Below are 8,099 nucleotides of genomic sequence, written 5' to 3'. Positions count from 1 at the left end.
TGAAAGTGTCTCTGAACCCCACCAAATAACCCACAGAACTCAGTGTATCCTCAAACCCCATCCCCCCCAGTGAGGTCCCATAAATGCCTGACTACTCCATCGCCACCATGGTAAAGAGAAGTGCAACAGGGGGAAGGGAACTGGAAAAAGACAGTGGTAGCAACCAGTTGCATTTTAAATGTCCTCCTTTAAACGAGACCATAAGAACGTATCGGTAGGGTCTTGGAAGGGTCTAGGCCAGTGATGGCGAACCTTTTGAGCTCGGCGTGTCAGCATTTTGAAAAACCCTAACTTAACTCGGGTGCCGTGTCACATATAGAAATTTTTTGATATTTGCAACCATAGTAGAACAAAGATTTATATTTTTGATATTTATTTTATATATTTAAATGCCATTTAACAAAAAAAAATCAACCAAAAAAATGAGTTTGCGTGTCACCTCTGACACGCGTGTCATAGGTTCGCCATCACTGGCTTATCCAATCATGGGCCCGGAAGCTTACATGAGCTTTACTATAAACTCACCCTGAACCTGTCATGATGCATTTCCTGAGTGACCAGTGAGTGCCAGAAGTTAGTACCAGAAATCCTACCCTGAGGCAAAATAGCCAGCCGTGCCATTTCCACCAACTGGTTTCAGGGCCCCCTTTCCTCTCTGGGTATGAGTTTTCCTGCCTGTGAATTGAGTATTGATGACAGACTGACATTTAGGGTTGTGATGAGACCTACATATAAAAGTCACAAAATAGTCCAGTTAAAAACTTGAGCTTTGGCCCTGGCCGGTGTGGCTCAGTGGGTTGAGCATTGTCCCCTGCACCAAGAAGTCGCTGGTTTGATTCCTGGTCAGGGCACATTCCTGGGTTTCGGGCTTGAGCCCCAGTAGGGTGTGCAGGAGGTCACTCAATGTTTTTCTCTCTCCCTTTCTCTCTCTCTCTAAAAAAAAAAAGGAAATCAATAAAAACATATTTTTTTAAAAAACACACACACATATCACTATTAAAAGAAGAACTTGAGCTTTGCAGTCAGAGAGACCTAGAATAGAACCCAATGCTTCCTATGACCAGCTGGGGGCACTCCCACCAATCCTGCATCTTCTGTGGGCTTCACTTTTCTCTATCTATAAATAGAGTTCAATTCATTCATTCATTCATTCATCAAACATTACTGAGCACCTGCCAAGTTCCAGGAACTTTCCAGGGTTCTGGGTGTATCAATGAACAAATAGAAAAAGCTCATGACCTGCTGAAAGGGAGATAAACTATAAACTATAAATAAATAAATAAATAAATAAATAAATAAATAAATAAATAAATAAATAAAATGTCAGATGAAGATAAGTGTTTGGGGAGGAAATAGAGCCGAATAAAGGAGACAGGCTGGTCAGCGAAGGCATCTCAGAGAAGCTGACTTAGAGCAGAGACCTGTAGTCAGTGAAGGAGCCAGCCTCCTGGGTGCAGGAGTAGAGCATTCCAGAAAAAGGAAACGAGGAATGCAAAGGCTCTGAGGAGGGAACATGCTGATGCATTTAAAGAACAGTGAGGCCCTAGCTGGTTTGGCTCAGTGGCTAGAGCGTCGGCCTGCAGACTGAAGGGTCCCAGGTTCCATTCTGGCAAAGGCTCCTTGCCCCAGTTGCGGGCTCAATCCCCAGTAGGGGGAGTGCAAGAGGCAGCCAATCAATGATTCTCTCTCATCATTGATGGCTCTCTCTCTCTCTCTCTCTCTCTCTCTCTCTCTCTCTCCTTTCCTCTCTGAAATCAATAAAAATATATTAAAAAAAAACAGTGAGGAAGCCAATCTGAGTGAGTGGAAGGGTGGTAGAAGGTGTCTGGGAGGCGGTCAGAAGCCCAGTCCTGTAGGCCATTGTGAATGAGATCTTCGGGTTTTGCTCCGAATGGGAGGGGACCCACTGGAGGAGGGCAGCAGGAGCATAACTTTACTCATGCCTTACGTGGTCCTGCTGGTGGTTGTGTCAAAAATAGGCTGTTAGCCAAACCGGTTTGGCTCAGTGGATGGAGCGTCGGCCTGCAGACTCAAGGGTCCCAGGTTCGATTCCGGTCAAGGGCATGTACCTTGGCTGCGGGCACATCCCCAGTGGGAGATGTGCAGGAGGCAGCTGGTCGATGTTTCTCTCTCATCGATGTTTCTGACTCTCTATTCCTCTCCCTTCTTCTCTGTAAAAAATCAATAAAAAATATTAAAAATAAAATAAAATAAAATCTATGTGTTTGTCTTGCTGTAAGATGTGTGTACCAAACTTTCACATTAAAAAAAAAAATAGGCTGTTAAAATAATTGAAATGAGGTAACATTTTGGCAATTCCTCAGAAAGTTAAACATAGAATTGCCATATGACCCAGTGTTTCCACTCCTGCGTATACACCCAGGAGAACTGAAGACTGATGTTTAAACAAATACTTGTACATACACAGTCATAGCAGCCCCATTCAGAATTGCCTAAAGGTGGCAACAACCCAAATGTCTATTAATGGATGAATGGATAACAGAATGTGGTATAGCCATACAATGGAATATTATTTGGCCACAAAAAAAACCCATAAAGTTCTGATGGATGCTACAGTATAGATGAACCTTGAGACCATTATGCTAAACGAAAGAAGCCAGACACAAAAGGTCAAATATTGTGTGATTCCACTCATACGAAATGTCCAAAGTAGGCAGATCCACAGGGGCAGAAAGCAGATTAGTGCTTCCAGGAGCTGGGGGATGGGCGTAAGGATGCAGAGTCACCGTTTAATGGGTGTGGGGTCTCCTCTGGGGATAACGAAACGTTTTGGAACTCAATAGAGATGATGCTTTCACAATATTGCAAATGTACTAAATATCTCTGGATTGTGCCATTTAAAGTGGTTAATTTATATGTGGCTTTCACCTCAAAAAAAATTTAAGCAAAAGATTTTTTTTTTACATGATTCAAAAGAGAGATGGTAGCTCTTATGAGGGTGGTAGCAGTGGGGGTGGCGGGACGTGTTTAGAATCTGCATACATTCTGAAGGTAGGGCTGACAGAATTTGCTGATGGATCGGGTGTTGGGAGGGAGAAGTCAAAAATGATTGCAAGATTTTTTGGTCTGAGAATCTGCCAAGATGAAGTTTTCCTTTATTGAGATTACCTGGGGAAGGGGGGATCAGGAGTTTGTTTTGGGACATGTTGAGGTACCAATGGACTTCCAAATGGACGTGTTGACAGGATAGGTGAATATATGAATCTGAACTCAGGGTGTGTGTGTGGCAGGGGCGGGGGAGGTCCAAACAGAGAGATATGTGAACTTGGGAGACCATCACCAACGGAGTGATGAAGAGAGAAAGGAGAAGGGGACCAAAGACCCAGCCCCAAGACCCTCCAGTGTTTAAAAAAAAAAAACAAAATGAGAAAGAAACATCAGAAGTGACTGGGATGGAGCAGCTACTAAGAAAGGAGGGAAATCGTGAGCGTGGGTGTCCTGGAGGCCAAGGGGAGAAAATAAACCTAGGCAGAGGGTGTGATTATCAGTGAGAGGCTCTAGTCCAGCCGTGGGCAAACTATGGCCCGTTTGAAATGAATAAAACTATTGAAATAAAAGACCGTACCCTTTTATGTAATGATGTTTACTTTGAATTTATATTAGTTCACACAAACGCTCCATCCATGCTTTTGTTCCGGCCCTCCGGTCCAGTTTAAGAACCCATTGTGGCCCTCGAGTCAAAAAGTTTGCCCACCCCTGGACTAGTCACATGAGGTGGGTCACTGGACTGTCGGATTGAGACACATGGAGGTCGCTGAGATCCTCAAGAGTTGACCTGACCTAGTGGTGCAGCCACACCCTGGCTGGAGCGATTCAAGAATGCTTGGAGGAAAAGAACTGGAGACCTTAGTACAGGTCACTTTTTTTGAGGGTTTTGTTATAAAAGAATGTTGGAGCCCTGGCCGGTTTTGCTCGGTGGATAGAGCATCATCCGGCAGGACATGGCCCTGATTTGGGGCGGGGGGGGGGGGGCGGGGGGGCAACCAATGTGTCTCTCTCACATTGATGTTTCTCTCTCTGTGTGTGTCTCCCCCTTCCTTCCACTCTTTCTAAAAAATCAATGGAAAATTATCCTCAGGAGAGGATTAACAAAAAATAATAAAAAATAAAAGAACTTTGGAGCTGTAGCTAGACAAGGGAATAAAGCATGTTTGTATCAGAGCGTGTTTTGATGCCAATGAGAAGATCGAGAAGAGAGAGAACTGATGATGCAGGAGAGAGGGAGAGAACTGCTTGACTGACGTCCCTGGGTAGGGGAGAAAAGGTGGGATGTAGTGCGCACGTGAGGCAGTGGCCTTGGCCAGGCGTGTTTACGTCTTTGACAGGAGGAAAGGCAGAGAACAGGGTCTCAGGCGCAGGTAGCGGGGTAGACATCCTGGGAACCTGTGGAAGTTCTCTTCTGATGGCCTCGCCTCTCGCTGTGACATAGGAGTGGGGTCAAGGGTGAGAGCGTGGACCATGAGAAGGTGGTAGAGGCCAGAGGAGGAACGAGAACGTGTAAAGTAACTTCCAGGAGCATGGCAGAGTGAATGGACAGGAGTGATCTTGAACTTACGGGGAGCCCATTCTCATTGCAGCGTGTGTTTTTGTCCAGCCGTGTTCGGCCGGCGGGTGCAGGCGCAGAGTAGGTGGAGAGCTGAGTGGCACCTGCCCAGCAGTCTCATTCACACAGGAACTTGGGAACGGGACGTGTCTCCCGGTGGGTGCTGGAAAGGAAGCCGACTGTGATAGTTACAAGTGCTTTGACTTAGGAAACGGAAGGGCTGTGAAAAGGATGGGGGCTACCGATGGGGACACCAAGGCCCAGGTGAGTCCCTTCCAAGTTTCATGCATGATTTTTTAAAAATATGGGATGCGATATTATTATGCCTATAATATGATCCAAAAGCCAAATCCATTATCAAATTTGCTGACGCAGCAAACATTGCCCAAGCCCCTCTAGGTTGTCCTGTCTGATTATTAAAGCTGTGATAGCCATAACTGGTTTGGCTCAATGGATAGAGCCTGAGGACTCAAGGGTCCCAGGTTCGATTCCGGTCAAGGGCATGTACCCTGGGGGTTGCGGGCACATCCCCAGTAGGGAGTGTGCAGGAGGCAGCTGATCGATGTTTCTCTCTCATCGATGTTTCTAACTCTCTATCCCTCTCCCTTCCTCTCTGTAAAAAATCAATAAAATATATTTTTTAAAAAGTTGTGATAATAAGGAGGATTCTTTCAGCCCCAGGTGCTCTTCCCGTGTCACCTCAGGGACAGGTAGTGAGGTGGTTACTGAGCCTGTCCACCTGGGTTTGAATCCCAGCTCTGCTTCTTACAGTCAACTGCTCCATGTCTCAGTTGTCGCATCTGTGAAATGGGGATGATAACAGCAGCATGTGCCCCAGAGTGTTTGGGGGGTGAATAGATGAATTGATGCATGTAAAGTGCTTAGCACAGTAAACACTCAATAAGCAGGGACCATTGTCATTTCATTAAATTGTCTTAACAACAAGGGAGAAAGGTACTATGATGACCCCTTGTTTGCTGTGACAGGAGCTAAAATATTAAAGTGTTAGCATTCAGCCCTAACCGGTTTGACTCAGTGGATAGAGCGTCGGCCTGCGGACTGAAGGGTCCCAGGTTCGATTCCGGTCAAGGGCATGTACCTTGGTTGCGGGCACATCCCCAGTAGGGAGTGTGCAGGAGGCAGCTGATCGATGTTTCTCTCTCATCGATGTTTCTAACTCTCTATCCCTCTCCCTTCCTCTCTGTAAAAAAAATCAATAAAATATATTAAAAAAAATAAAAATAAAGTGTTAGCATTCAAAGCCTTACACACACACACACACACACACACACACACAGACACACACAGACATGTGTTCGTGTTGAGTAATTTTGAGTGGCTATGAAGACTAAAGCCCACCAGTCTCTGGGCTGGTGTTTCGATGTTTCGAAATGCTAAACTGATCTGCATAAGAGAGTGAAGCAATGCTTTCACATGCATTAGCCTGGCCAAACTTAGGCCGCCTAAGAACATCACGTTCTAGAGAAGAGTGTGGAAGAGGGGCCACCCAGCACTGAGGGTAGGAGTACGACTGGGTGCATCCTTTCCAGAGAGCAATCTGGCAATACTTTGGGAAGTTAAATGTGAAGATGGCTGACAACCCAATTTCCCCCCTCTCTCCAGCAGGCTCCTAAACGAGGTATGTATGCAAATGAGAATGAGGGCATTTTAGGTGGCAGAGAGTCGGAAGGAATTTTATGTCCATTATTAGGGCTCCAGAAGCAGAATGTGGGATACATGAGGGAATACCACACGGTCATATAGGAGCCAGTGCAATGCTTAGTAAGTGCCTGATACTAAATGCTTGAAGATGCCAGCTTGCAACGGCCTTATAAGAGAGGTACCATTATTCAACACCCTCTATTTTTTAAAATAATTCTTTACTGTTGAAAGTATTACATATGTTCCCTTTTCCCCCCATTGACCCCCTCCAGCCCGCCCCCGCCCCCCCCCCCCCCCCCCGCTCCGCCCCAGGCCCTCACTGCCCTATTATCTGTGTCCACGGGCCATACATACTGTATATGCATACAAAGCCGTTGGTTGATTAATCCTACCCACCCACCCTCCCCTGACTTCCCTCTGAGATTCCGCACTTTGTTTCATGCTTCTATGTCTCTGGATCCACTCCATTCATCAGTTTATTTTGTTACTTAGATTCCACAGATGATAACAGCCTTTTTTTTTTTTTTTTTTTTTTTTAGAGAGAGAGAGAAAAGGAAAGAGAGAGAGAGAGAAACATCAACGTGAGCAAAACGTTGATCAGCTGCCTCCTGCATGCCCCCGACCAGGGATCAAGTCCGAAACCCGTGCATAGGACCTGACCAGGAATCTAACCCGCAACCTCTCGGTGCACAGGACGACACCCAACAAACTGAGCCACACCAGCCAGGACAACACCCTCTGTTTTACAAAAGGAGAAACTGGAGCCCAGAGAGGTTACGTAACCTGCCCTGGGCCATCCAGCTTGTGAGCAGCCAGGCTGAGACCTAAGCCCAGGCAGCCTCCCCTGAGCCCTCTTCAGACTCACCCATCATGAGCTAGAAATAAGCAGCCCCACGCAGAGAGCGCTCAGAAAGCACAATGAAAGAAAGGGAGGTTTGTGGCTCCAAGGCGCTTTTGCAGATTTAAGACATATATAAGACAAGATGACCTTGGAGGCTATATACATGGATTTCAATGAAAGAATAGAAGAGGGATTGGGAGCCAAAAGTTCAGCACCCTAGAGAGGGTACCTATGGGAGGGGGCGAAGATGAAGGGGAGAAATTACTAAAATTAAATTCAAGCAGAAATGATTGCATAGCATCAGCTTCATCCTATGCACTGTGATGAGCTAGAGGAGCAGCTAAGTGGGGGTGGGGGGTGAGGGCGTGGTGCATACCTGGAGAAAGTTGGCTGAACAGAGAGACATGTGAGAAAGAGGCAGGGAGGTAGAATGGTTCAGGAGGTAGCTTCTGCAGCCAGGTGGCCAGGGTTCAAGTCCCAGGTCTGCTACAAGTGACTTAACCTCCTGTGCCTCAGTTTCCCCATCCATAATATTTGTAAATGCCCACGCTGTGGGAGAGATGCACAGAAAGCTCCTTCTCCCTCCACGAACCTAAGGCCAGAAATCTACACCGTTCCTCAAAGTTCTTACAGAAATCCCCCCGTTTTTTATTTTTTATTTTCTCTCGCCTACAGTGCCGTGTATGATCTGACTTGCTTTTTAAAAGAATGACTCTGGGCCTGCACTTTCCCTTCCCATGGAAGACTGAAGACCGCTGGCTGGCTGAGCTGAAACCCGGAAGACGTCCTGCCAGGACCGAGCAGCGCAGGCCAGGGCAGAGTGGCACAGGGTGGAGGGGCCCAGAGCAAGGTGGGGCCGACCAGCACCGACCAGCACCGCAGGCCAGTCTGGAGCAGAGCTGAGCGAGCTGCCTGCGGACTGGGGCCTGGCCGAGGGCTGCTGGCCCCAGGCTGCCTCCAGCCATGCGGTTTTCACCGTCCTGCTGTATCACAATGGAGCTGTGTGCTGAATCAAGTTTCCTTCTCCACCAT

This window comes from Myotis nattereri, assembly GCF_964212035.1.
Source record: "Myotis nattereri genome assembly, chromosome: 15".
NCBI lineage: Eukaryota > Metazoa > Chordata > Mammalia > Chiroptera > Vespertilionidae > Myotis > Myotis nattereri.
This window is presented reverse-complemented; position numbering follows the sequence as displayed.